Here is a 14,182-nt window from a genome sequence, read left to right as displayed (position 1 = left end):
GTAATGGTTAATGAACCTGCTGAAAAACGCTATCCGACAACCGGCAAGACCTAGCCCACCATATATTTTCCATTGAAATAAACAATAAACGTCTACAATAAATTTCCTACAATAAACTTCTTAGAAGTGTTACCTTTTTACTGAACAAAAATCAAATGATTGAGAACAGTAGAAAAAATTACTTGTTATTTTTCTTATACTAGACACATGTTTATTAATTCACATTTTTTACTTAAGAACGGTGCTTTGAAGTAAACATGGGTCAAATGCTGGATCAACTTTTTCAAGGGGAAATTGACAATATTTTTTTTTTCAGATCGAGCACAAATGTTTAAAATATTTTCAAGCAAATGCTTCAAGGAATCTTTTCCTGAAAGTAATTTTACAGCTTTTAAGTTTCCTGTAGCAAGTTTGAAATCAAATATATGCAGTCTTAAATTAAATATTTGCATCAATGCCATTTATATTTTTCTTAATTAGGGTTAACATAAAGGCTTTTATAATAATAATAGCAGCTTTATTGGGATTAAAACAACGTACTAATGAATAGTATACATAGAATGTACAAATGTATTATTACTCAAGTATTCAAAACAATAATAATGTGTATAATGTATGAGAAAATGTTAATAATATGTATAATGTACAAGAAAATACTAATAATATGTAAAATTAACAAAATAATAAAATACTCATAACTAGCTTTTCATATTATTAAGAAATTCAAAACAGCTAAAAAATAACAAACGTTCCGTTTAAAAAAAAAAGCATAGTTTGAGTTATTTTACAAAATGTACTGTTATTTAAAAAATAGCACAATACAGATACTTTCCAGATTCAAAGTAACAAAAAAGAAATAAAAGGAATCAAATTGTGCGGAAAGGAATAAAAGAGAAAAGAGAAAATGCATTCTGCATTCTCAAACACATATGAATTTGCAAACACAAGAATCTGGGACCTCATCTTCAATTAGACAGGTAAAATAAATGTTTTCGCCAGGTAACTTAAGCGCCAGAGAGCGCTCAGATCGTATGCCTTGGCTCACACTTCTTTTTTATTTATTTTTCGCTGGGTAAAATGACGGGCAAGAGTCGCTTACAGAACACTTGCGGAAAAGCTTACCCAAAGATATGGTTGGTTCGAAATGGATGACGGGAAACTTTGCCCGGCCAATGAAATCCTTTCCAATATTTAGGTGAGGCTTTCGACTTCTTTCGGTAAGTTTCATTTATTCATAATCATATAATAAATCACTATATAATTTCTTATATTTTGACATTTTTATTTTGTTATAATAAATTTAAAAAGTGTGTGTATGTTAGCTATTTTTAAATTGGGGGGAGGGGGAATGTGAGATGATGCTAAATATTATAATTAAAGATATTTAAGTCATTTGATATGACTTTTCTATGAAATATCATCCGCTAACGAATAACACGAAAATGAAAAACTATATCAGAAATAATGGATGATTGTTTAAAGGACACAAATAAATATTATTCGCTCTTAAATATATAATTTCATTTTTGAAATTATATACTTAATTCGATAAAAAATGTGTGTTCTTGATTTTTTTTCCTTTTCAATATTTCATTTACATACAATTTAATTAAATACTATATTGAGGATAATATTAAAAAAAATCCTTTAATCCCGGATTTACATATAATAAATAATTATCACTTATATTTATAATTATTATTAATGAATAATTAGAATTATACTTGAAAATGTTAGTTTTATTGTTTCATTTACATAAAAGTTAATATCTTCTTAAAATATATATTTCTTATATGATACTATTTTACCATTTTCAAAAATGCTCAGTTATTTTTCTTTAATTTGATACGAAAAGCTGATTACATACATTATTTTGCATAGATACATTGGAAAATCCACTTTCAAATAAATTTCAAGCATTTTAATTAAAGATATCTATTAGTAGTATACATTGTTTTTTATTTTTTATCGGGCAGTAAAAAGCACGAAATGTTTAATACTCATTTTTCAATATTTATTTTTAACTGTGCTAATATGATTTTAGATGTTCACTTTTACTATTTTTTTTTAAAAATTTAAACTTTCATTTGAAAAATATGTAAAAATTACAAGCGTAAAGGTACTATTAATAGTTACGTTTTGAATTATGAAAGAATACACAAAAAAAATAACAAATTTCAATTTATTTAGTTCTTATCAAAGAACTTTAAAGATCGAACAAGCACAAAATGAATTGAGCATAAAAACATTGAAATAAGAGCTTTGAAAAAAAATTATTAAAATGTACCTTTCTACAGACAAAAAAAATTTTAATAATGGGGTAAAAAGGAAAGTATGTAGAAATGTACCTTTCTACTGACAAAAGAAATTTTATAATGGGGTAAAACGGATAGTATGTAGAAATGTACCTTTCTACTGACAAAAAAATTTAATAATGGGATAAAACGGAAAGTAAGTAGAAATGTACATTTTTACTGACAAAAAATTTAATAATGGGATAAAAAGGAAAGTATGTAGTAATGCTCTAAGTACTATTGGGGATATTATGTTTATTAATTTAAAGTAATTCCTCAGTTAACTTTGTGTATTTATAACCGTATGCATAATGTATTTAAAAATTGTGTTCTGTTTTAAAGTTTCTAAGCGAATTTAACCACTTGTTGATTTGCGAGTAGCTTTGAAACGAGTGATCCGCTAGCAAAACAATTTTCACCTGTAATTCAATAAATAAATGAACAAAATCATAGTAATTTTTGTCAATTTTATTAACAAACTCATTTAAATTATTTCGAATACTTTAATTACGTTACGTTTTCAAGTTTTTTCAAGTTCTAACGCATTGAATTTAAATAATTTTATAAATAATTCTGAAATTTTTTTCATTTAAACTGACTTTATAAATGATTTTCTTGATGATTTTCACTAATCAAACATTGCTAAAGTTAATTTGAATAGACATAAAAATAACTTCTGCGGAGATGATGAGGTAAAGTATCTTACTTCTTAATTATATTAAGAATTAATTATATTATTATGTTAAGAAATGAACTTCACAAAATAAGTGTATCTGCAATATATACTGCTAAATATTGCAAAGTGAATGCAATTTTATAAACATGAAACGTGTATCTGCAATATATATACTGCTAAATATTGCAACGTGAATGCAATTTTATAAACATGAAGCGTGTATCTGCAATATATACTGCTGAATATTGCAACGTGAATGCAATTTTATAAACATGAAACGTGTATCTGCAATACACTGCTAAATATTGCAACGTGAATGCGATTTTATAAACATGAAACGTGTATCTGCAATACACTGCTAAATATTGCAACGTGAATGCGATTTTATAAACATGAAACGTGTATCTGCAATACACTGCTAAATATTGCAACGTGAATGCGATTTTATAAACATGAAATGAAACCTAATATACTAGAAAATTGCACGTTAGTCGCTTACCACTTTAAGTTACTGTGTAGTATTAGCGTTTAGTTTTTTTTTCTCAATAAATTTGGACAAAATAGTTCATGTGATTTCATCATATTTGTCAAAGAATTTTTAAGCCAATGTAGGTTAATGACTTAACCAAACTGTTCATTTTCAAAAGCAAAAAATACAGCTCTTATACTTCGAGATGGACACCAGATGGCGTTGAGATGTGCACTTTCTAAAGTTCTAACATGCGTACGCTTGAAGCAGTTCATATTAAATATCCCGTAACTCTCGAGTTCTACCCCTATTTTGATGAATTGGAATCAAATTTGGTCTCGAAGGGTCTTCTGATTGGAAAATGTACAGTACTTCTACTCGGAAACATTTTTTGCGTGACCATGTATTTTATTTTAATAATTAATATAAATTATTTGTAACATGGAATAGTACATCATAACATGAAGCAATGAGCTGTTTCTCACTTTTTAAAAAAATACTTAAGCGTTAATTTTTGGTTTAAAACTTAAGTATCTAAGCTCATGGAAAAATAACATCAATTTTTAAAGAAATGAGTTTTTAAAGAAAGTGAATTTTTAAAGAAAGTTACGAGTTTTATTATATACAGATTCAAAGAATTGAAGAGATGGCATGCATTTTTTTTGACAGAAAAAAAATAATATAAGGAGCGGTTTCACAAAAAGAAAAATTGAAGTAACAAATGTATTTTAATTTTCATAATAATATTTTATAGAAACTGCCTAATTCATTTATTTTAACTAATGATGATTAAGATTAGTTCATAATATTATGGTTAAATATATCAAACGTATACTCTACACCTTGTATTAAAAAAAACTGTACAATAATGACATTTCTAGTCTCAAAAAAAAAATCTGGTTATAAAAACCAAAATATATCGTACCTAAGCCTTAGTCATCAAGTAACTTTTCCGTTCTTATGGTAACAGTTTACGGGAAACTCTTGTTTTTAAAATTATTGTTCTTTTTGAAACACATTTTGAAAACAATATAATAAATTGAAAAGTAGAATTAACCAAATAAATGGTTTTTATGCCGTGTTCTAAAGTATCACTTAATAGTATTAAATTTTACCAATTTTACCGAATTTCATCACATATTATAAAACCATATTTTATTGTTAATTTGACCAGAAATATTACCAAAGTGCTTCGGAAAAAAATTCATGAGATTTTTGATGTTCCTATAAAGCCAGAAACATGGCATTCCGGTATTTTTTATCATATTTTTTTCAGTGCGTAATACATGCTTTAAGAAGAATTTATTTAAACAAAGCGTAAATTTGTTTAAAAGTAAATGAATAAAAATAGATAAGTATATTAAACAAGTCATGAGAGATTGCAATGCATAAATTCACGGATATTCCTAATTGTAAAATTTATAAGCCTCCTAGGAAGATCATTTTAAAATGAGCTCATAAAGTATCATCGAATATTCTTAATTAATATTCTATTGATTTACTCTTCTCACAGGATTTGACAATTCTTGTAAAAGCTAAAATCTTTACTATTATGTCTAATGTTTGAAATTAAGTATTTTCTTTTAAAATTATTTATTAATTACGTATTTGAGCAGTTATAACGATACATTTAATACTTTACGAACTGTATTGCCTCTAAATATTTTTTCCACAAACGCTTCATTTCGTTTTCCGAATGAGAAATGAACAAATTTTTAACTATACGTACATCGATATTATTTTTGTTGCATTTACATTTTTTGCAAACATACTGAAGTGTTTTCTTAAACCTTATTACCCTGCAAGATAAATAATGTAAGCAGCTTGATTACAATAATTGATTTTGTGTTTCTGCTCATATCGATCCGTATTAATCATACCTACCTTCCAATTTGTCTATTTCTCAATGCCTATTTTTATAAGGTAACGTAATATTTAAATCATTATTTGTATTTGCATACCACGCGTAGCTGTTTTATGTTATTCATTATGATTATATATTTATATATATATATATATATATATATATATATATATATATATATATATATATATATATATATATATATATATATATATAAATGAGAAAAATAATAATAGTAAAAATAATAAAAACCCAAAAAAAAGGGGGGAGGAATTAATTCCCATTCACGTAAGTTCATTTGAATTCTCTACTCGCTTTATGGACATCGTATTAAGCTTTATTCTGTTTTTTTCTTTACATTTTATTTTCTGTTTTTACATGATATTTTTACTTAATGTGATCTATTTTATTTGTTGTAAATTTTTGTAAATTTTTTAGGGCTCCTCACACTATTGTATTGATATATTTTGCTTTGGCTATATTGATACAATATTAGAAAGCATTCTTTTTTGTGGATATAATCGTGTGAGCTGATGAAAAGATTATATCTTTTATTTTCCGGATTTTTATTAATTTTTCCCTTTTTTTGGATTGCCATTATTTTTATTATTACTATTTTTCCTATTTTTTAAAGTTCAAAATGAAGATAAAACAAAGAAAAATTATAGACATATGAAAAAAGGGGGGGAATAATAAGTATACTTAAGTAATACTTATTGTTTTTCCTAACTTTCTTCGTGTTTTCTTGTATTTATATATATATATATATATATATATATATATATATATATATATATATATATATATATATATATATATATATATATATATATATATATATATATATATATATATATATATATATATATATATATATTCTTGTGAATCTAGTTAAAAATAAATTATTCTACCTTTTCCCCCGGTTTAAGTGATTTCAGAAAGGTATACTTATGTTAGCACTTTATAAAAATTTGTCAGGTACTAAATAACTTTTGCATTAATGATTTTTAACGAAATTTTTATCTAAAAATACTGCATTTAAAAAATAATAAGAAGAAAATAAATAAAAACTATAATTTTATAATTTTAAAAAAATTAGCTACGTTCTAATAATTGAAACTTATTAATAGTACTAAATTCAGATTTTATTTTAAATTTTTATTTTTATATTATGTTATACCATTTGTGTTTATAATTTAAAATAAAGTTCATTCTAATTCAAGTTCGAGATACCACGATTAATTAAATTAGATTATTGTGCCTCAGATTTCGTATAACTAATTAAACACTTCTCATGAAAACATTTAAAAATAATGTAAAGGTGAATACATTGTACTAAGATTAATACAGTAAAAGACTTAATTGTCACTGTACGATTTTTAGTTCTAAACGGTGAGTGAATTGTGGACATTTATCGTTAAATGGGTACTGTAAACTGTTTAGATTAAATGGCTGCTTGTTACAGTGCGCTAAACATAATATAGGAACACCTAAATAACTTTTGATCCAATGTTTAGATTCTTACGTGCAAAGATGTGATATCAAAGATTCGAAGTACTAATCTGAAATTTGCTAAAAGGATGTGCATTTTAAGTTACAAAATCAGATACGAAAAATTACTCTTTCTGAATAACTACGTCTTCTTTTCTGATGAATATTGATTCTTAGCAGTCAAAATATGCCGAAGGGGTAACCACAATCTGGAAAATAAGGTTTCGCTAGTTCGCTTTTTAATATTGCTTTCTGGAAAATATTGTTTCGCTTTTTTCTTAGCATGACTTAAATTGACTTTAAAAACTTTCCTTTGAGAGTATTAATCAGTTACACGCAATCTGCAGTACAATCCCATTTACCTTTTTTCATCTTCCTAAAAATGAAACTGCTATCATTGCAGTTTTTCTTTTATTATTTTATTTTTATTTATTTTTTTCCATTCTCACGCACTTTCTGTTAGAACAGCCGTTACACTTTGTACAAAAATAAGATGTCGTATACTTTGAAAATATAAATTTATAAATTTCTCTATACCCTCTCACTGCGTAATTTTTTTTCTTCAATTTTTCAACCAAAATAGGTTCAAAAATTTCATATTTTGTATTATATATTTCGACCCAAGAGATTAAATTGAGTTAAAAAGCACAAACTTTCTTTTGTACGAGAGTTATATTCAAAATAAAATGAAACCATTAAGCAAAGGTCGACGAAAAAGTGAAATCGATGAGTAATTTATAAGAAAGCAAAATTTGTATATTTAATCTCGGTTATTTTAAGATTTATTTTAAGAAAATACAAAAGTAAAGTGTATATACTAATAAAATTGTGCTAAATACTTTTTAAAAAATTATTATGAATCAAGTTTAGTATGATAAGCAAAAAAAGGCTTGAGGTAAATTCCTTCCTCACAATCTTGGCACTAAATTATCCTTTATTGCAAATTTGTTTAGTTTTTTTTGTGTTACAAACACCACACTTAGAGAAGAGCACGCGAAAAATGCTTACTTATTTCGCAGAAATTTAAAAAAACCAACGCTTTAGGTTAACACAGATTTAAATAAACAATAAAGCATCACAGAAAAGCCGAACAGAAACCATGAATGGTGAAAGAGCGTGTTGCATGGGATAAATAGACTGAAAAATGCATTCCAGTGAAAATTACGGCATGCGCAAAGTTTGTTTAGTTTCTTTTAGATACAAACACCACACTTTGAAAAAAGCACGCAAAAAATGCTTACTTATTTCGTAGAAATTTAAAAAAACCAACGCTTTAGGTTAACACAGATTTAAATAAACAATAAAACGTCACAGAAAAGCCGAACAGAAACCATGAATGGTAAAAGAGCGTGTTGCATGAGATAAATAGATTGAGAAATGCATTCCAGTAGAAATTACGGCATGCGCAAAGTTTGTTTAGTTTCTTTTAGTTACAAATACCACACTTTGAAAAAAGCTCGCAAAAAATGCTTACTTATTTCGCAGAAATTTAAAAAAACCAACGCTTTAGGTTAACGCAGATTTAAATAAGCAATGAAACGTCACAGAAAAGCCGAACAGAAACCATGAATGGTGAAAGAGCGTGTTGCATGAGATAAATAGATTGAGAAATGCATATTGGAAATTCCGGCAGGCGCAAAGGGAGGGTTAATATTAAATAAAAAAAAATCTAAATAAAAATCTCATTCACAGACATAATTTTAAAAATTGATTTTTTAATAGAGTAATTTAAACATGTTAAAATCTAATGCTTCATTTAGATATAGGTATATAAATAAATATATATTTCCTTTTATATCCACTTCAACAAAAAAATTGAAGTAATCTTATTAGAAGGAAAACTTTATGACATCTTTATTGGATTTTTAGATCGTGCACCCATTTTAGTTTTTCGTCTGTTCAAAAATAAATTATTAGAGCAAGAGAAAAATGAAATCCAATCCTGTTTTCGACATAGTCGAAATAGAAAAATCTGTATTGCGGCTTACTGAAAACTAACTTCAGATAAACGACTTCACTTTCCGAAAAAGCAAGATTTGTAAAATAGAATCTAACTTTCTCGAACTTTTTAATCGAAAAATTAAATATGCAAAACTATCACCTTCAAAAAAATGATTGCTAAATCTGCAAAAAAATCAGAATTCTCTTTTGTTTATTCATTTTTTTTCAGCAGAAGAAAAATTTATAAATATTGCTATAGAATAATTTCCGAATTATGTTATTTTTTTCTCAGAATATTTGCACATAGTTGTGCTAAAAACTTCATTACATTACGGCGGATATATATATATGAACTGGTCGTATGTACGAAATCATTTTTTAAACTATTTTGTTGAAAAGAGTATCCCTGATAAGGACTTGAATTATTGTTTTTCTATAAAGTGTTCTGTTTTTAAAGTAAATTTTTTTAGAACTTCTGTCTAAAAATAAGATCAAATGGAAAAATTAAAGATGGGAAAGTTATATTTAACTGAAAAAAATAATAAATTATCAATTTCTGACGAATGATTATCGAACAGAGTAGGATTCAGCATCTCTTTCAGTTTTATCCAATGAACATTCTGATGTTGATATTTTCATGTCAGCCTTGATCTTAAATAATAGAACACATTTTTATAAACTTCACTAACCTTTTTTACTTAAAAATTTTTTATGACTCCTAAAACAAAAAGGTGTTTCTACAAAAACCAAATCTTCCTCTTTTTCAGTAATACAATTTTGAATTTATTTTCTGTCTAAATTATAAGCTCAGTAGTTTTTTGGTATAAAAAAGGAAAATTCAAAATAAAAGATATTTACATGATTCTTTATAACCCTCAGCTCAAAAAAATTTCATTTCTGTAAATCGGATACATTAAACTGTAGTATCACCTTAAGAAATTCAATAAAAACATGATCTATCATAAGAAATTATTCCTGACTTCAATCTAAGCATTATAAGGCAACATTTTATCAAAAAGGAGGTATACAAACAATTAACTTTTGTTCGAAAACATTGATATGAAAATCTATCAGTAAGATTTAATGCATTAAATTACTCTTAATATCAAATTACTCAAAAGGAAAAATATGTAATTAAGGGCAATCCTTTATTTTTGTAAAATTAAACTCGTTTAGAAAACAAAAATTATCTTATTTATCTACAAAAAATTTATTTTCTTAAAAATATTGTTAATAGTTTTTAAATTTAAATGCTAAAGTTGTTTCTATTTAATATTCCTTTTTTGAAAAACTATCTAAGTAGAATATCTTTTGATTACCCTTTTTAAAAAAATTGGATGTCATAATAAAATAAAAGAGACAATACGGGCTTTCATTTTATTCAGAAATTTTGTCCAACAAAAAGTGTGTTGTTTTGGGGATACTTATTTATTTAAATTAACTTTAAAATTTATAAATGCATTTATTATGAGATAACCGTTGTTTGTTTAATTTATTTTATTCCCTATGTGAAATATTTTTTCTGCTGAACTCTCTCACATTTCTGTTGAACATTCATACTGGTCCGTTTACTCAGAAATGTTGAATAAATATTTATTTTGAGTTTGTAAATTTGTTTTCATTAAATTTCATTTCCTTCTAATTAGTGAAGTTGTTTGCTTTTCATGAAAATCTGATGTATTGAAGTTATCTATTATTACAACAATTGCATTTCTTTTCAATATTTTTTGATATTTGATCTCCTAATTTTTAGATTTAGTGCGTTATAGAAAGGTATTGACATTTACATGCCAACTACAGACGTATTGCGATTTTTTTAATTAAAGAAATCAACAAATTTCAGAAACTCATGCAGAAATTGCGCTATTTTTTTTCCTTACATATTATTTTCGCACTTAAATGTTATTTTCGTTATTTGCTTTAGCCGCATATACATTTATTGAATATATACACCGATACTGTTACTCTTCACAATGGAAAGAACATTGCATGTAAAATTGCATGGAAGAAGAGTGGAAACTAATTAAGTAAATTTTTAATTTCTTTTCCATAGGTTAAAAATATTATAATAGAGAAATTTAAGATTACTCAAACCATATTCAAACTTTATTCAATTCCAACGTCCTTGTTTGTACCATAAATTGTTTATCTATTGTTTATAACATGGTTGTACTTAAATGTTTTTTACTTTTGTTTTATCTAAGTTATTGAATTTTAAATAAATTGTTTGGATTAAAGTATTAAAAAAACAAGGTATGATCAACGTTATCAAAAGAGATCAAGAAACCGTATTTACACCCCCTAGTAAATCTAATAAATTGCACGTTAGATTTTTTAAATAATATAACATTGCGTTTTTGTTCCCTTAAAGAAATACAAGTTATGCACACCGCATGCCCAGTTTAATTTATTCCAATTCACAATCTAGCAAAAATATTATTTATTTTTAATTTTGATACTTTGAAATTTAATAGATGTTTATAAGAATTTAATTTTTTGTCAAAATGTGTTGGTTTTAGTACACGGAGAACTACCATACTTGCATTGAATTGCGTTTCTAATAAAAAATATATATAATTCTGGTAATGAAACAAAGTTAATAAACTAGAGAACCTTTGCTAAGGGAAGAATAGCTTGGCAAAGGCTTGTTGAGAAGGCCAAGGCCCATCCTGGGCTGTCATGCCAATGAGAAGAAGAATAGAACCAAAATATACGGTATTCTATTCATTTGGTAATTTTTCCATTTGTTTGGTAATGGTTTACCAGAAATTTCGGTTTCCAAAATTATAGTTCTCATTACCACAAACTTAGAATACATACAAAACTGAAAAGTAAATTTAACCTAATAAATAGTATTTAAGCATTGCTCCAGCAGTGTTCCCCAACCCCCGGTCCGCGGACCTGTACCGGTCCGTGGATCAAATGGTACCGGGCGCGCATTGAAACTGAATTTAAATTCTCAGGTTTATACCCCAAATTAAAAATATATGTGTTTCATTAAAATTTTATTAATTTAAAAAAGGGGGCCCCGGAAGGTAGTGACATAAATATTTTAATGTTTTAAAAGGTAAAAAAAGGAAAAAGAAAACCACCGCAACTATTTTCTCTTTCAATTACTTTTAATTAAAGAAAATCAATCATCTTAACTGTAAATATCATAAATAAAACACGAAAGCGCAGCGCAAAATTAACATTGGAACTAATGAAGAACAGTAATAGCAACCAAAACAAATCAACGGAATAAACTGGACATAAGCAACACACTTCGGGTGTCATTGTCACCCGATTACCCCCAGATGGAACCGTCTCATTGCAAAGAAAGAAGCTCAGGGTTCTCATTGATTTAACGTTCTAGCAAGTTAAAATGTTAAATCACTTTATATTTATTTTTTGGTGTAACTGTATTTAATTTTGTAGGCATGTTTAAATACAATTAAATTAAAACTAATAAATTAAAATAATCGAAAATATAAACAATCAACGTCGCCCCCCCCCCCCAGCGGGCCGCGTTAAAATTATTAAACGTTTACTGGTCCGTGGTGATGAAAAGGTTGGGGAACATTTAATTTTAATTTTACCGCTTTGAATACTAAACAGCATGGTAATAAAACCATATTCTATTGTAAATTTCACCAAAAATCATTACCAAATGATTAAAATTACTATGCTTTTTGGTGCTCCCATAGAGCCAGAAACTCGGTGAATTATACCATATTCTGGTAGTTTTGTCTATGCTTTTTTTTCTCAGTGTATATCGTAATTAAATTATTAAAACTATTTGTTTAATTTTCTGATGAGCATATTCAAAACAATTTTAAAAAATGCTTCAAACAAAATTATTTAAACACAATTACCTGTCACAGCGATCGGTCGAATTTAGATTTAAACTAAAAAGAAGGTAGCAATTAGAAATCGCATCCCATCTTTAATGCTGACAATAATCCTGGTAGAGCCGCAGTCACTCAGGGATTAGTACGTTCTCATATAAAGTGATCTAGGTTCGAAGCCGAGCTGTGGCTAGTTGATACGAATTCTGCCCCTATCTCGCAGCGAACACCGTGCTGACATGAAGTATCATTAGTTGCAGACGGATCATAGGTTAGAATCCCCTTGCCATCTGGCTTACAGTCAGAGCTTTTCGTGGATTTCCTCACCGTATAACACAAATGCTGGTTAATTCCATCAAAAAGTCCTCCACGATGGCTAGTTTCTTCCAATGCTTGATCCAGGAGTTCCCTTGTCCTTTTGGTTGGGTTCAAAATTACAAGGATACGGAGTTGAACATTGGTAGTCGTAAACTCCGAATTAGTTTGCTGTTCACCACAGGATATAAAATATAATACAATGATTCTAGCACAGCACTATTCACTAACTATTTTAAAGTTTAGATCATATCAAAATATTATAACACTCATTTTAAAAAAAAGAGTCTAAACTCCATATAAAAAGTCTTAAAACCCATTTTATTATTAAAAATAAACTATAGTATTTTCATGATTCAAAAATGTCAATTAACTTAAGCATATATAACTTCAAAAATTGTATCGTCCATAAGTAATTATAGTTTGGGGAATTTATTTTCGAAATAAATACCACAATGAGTATTATTTATTTGCAGAAAAAAAAATAAGATTTAATATCTTTTGAAGTAGTTGCAGTTATTTCTTCAATGGTTTTTCTAAATGTTTCTTTAAATCTTCAAAAAAAATTCCCTTTATTTCAAAGTAAACGTTTTATCAAATACTATTCGATTTAACTTCTTTTTTTTTAACTGCATTTTTTGCATGTTAATTTTTTACGGAAAATTTTCTCAATGCCATTGCATCAGGGATCGCTGCAATTTGCTTTTTTTATTCTTTAATTAAATGGAATGGGAATTTTTTATAAATGTAATAAAAAGAAGTTTTTTCAGTTAATCGAAGATCTGCCTTCTGAACAGCGTTGCTGTTGTCTATATGTTCATTTCCTTTTGTCTTAACTATTTAGAACAAAGTTCTTCCCTTCTCTTTTAAATGTTAAAGAAACTAAAAAGAAGAGCTTCGATGAGATTAAAATACCGACAGTAATTAAGCTTTAAAACCCCAAAATTTTGTTGAGAACCGTAATTAAATGCTCTAATTATTCAGATATATTTATCATTAAAAATTACGTTGTTGTTTGCAAAAAATCATCGCAACTATTACTGTAATACTTTTTTTTTAAATGCTATTAACTTAGAATAGTTGCATTAAGCCTAACTAGACTAATTATTCATAGCTAAATTAGAAAGAAATTTTTGATATACTTATACATTTCCATTTTCATAGGAAATTGAAAAAAATAGGCTATGAACTAAAAATGTTTCCCGTCTCTTTATGAATAAATACATAAAACGAGAAATTTGATATAAATAATAAATACAAAAAAAAAAAAAAACACGAAGAAAATTAAGAAAAACAATAAGTTTC

General features: G+C 26.8%; 1 protein-coding gene across 1 annotated transcript in view; it reads left to right on the top strand.

Moving 5' to 3' along the window:
* The first annotated feature begins 1,060 nt into the window (after positions 1 to 1,060).
* Positions 1,061 to 14,182, top strand: part of LOC107442276 (5-hydroxytryptamine receptor) — a 141,116-nt gene continuing 127,994 nt past the window's right edge. Inside the window, exon 1 of the mRNA XM_016055800.4 lies at positions 1,061 to 1,217. The gene's annotated coding sequence lies outside the window, so the exon portion shown is untranslated. The remainder of the gene's footprint in view (positions 1,218 to 14,182) is intronic.

This window comes from Parasteatoda tepidariorum, chromosome 2 (genome assembly GCF_982258835.1).
Source record: "Parasteatoda tepidariorum strain Cologne lab strain chromosome 2, Ptep-v5.0, whole genome shotgun sequence".
Classification (NCBI taxonomy): domain Eukaryota; kingdom Metazoa; phylum Arthropoda; class Arachnida; order Araneae; family Theridiidae; genus Parasteatoda; species Parasteatoda tepidariorum.
The sequence above is the reverse complement of the archived record's forward strand: the minus strand, read 5'-3'. Positions and strand labels throughout refer to the sequence as shown.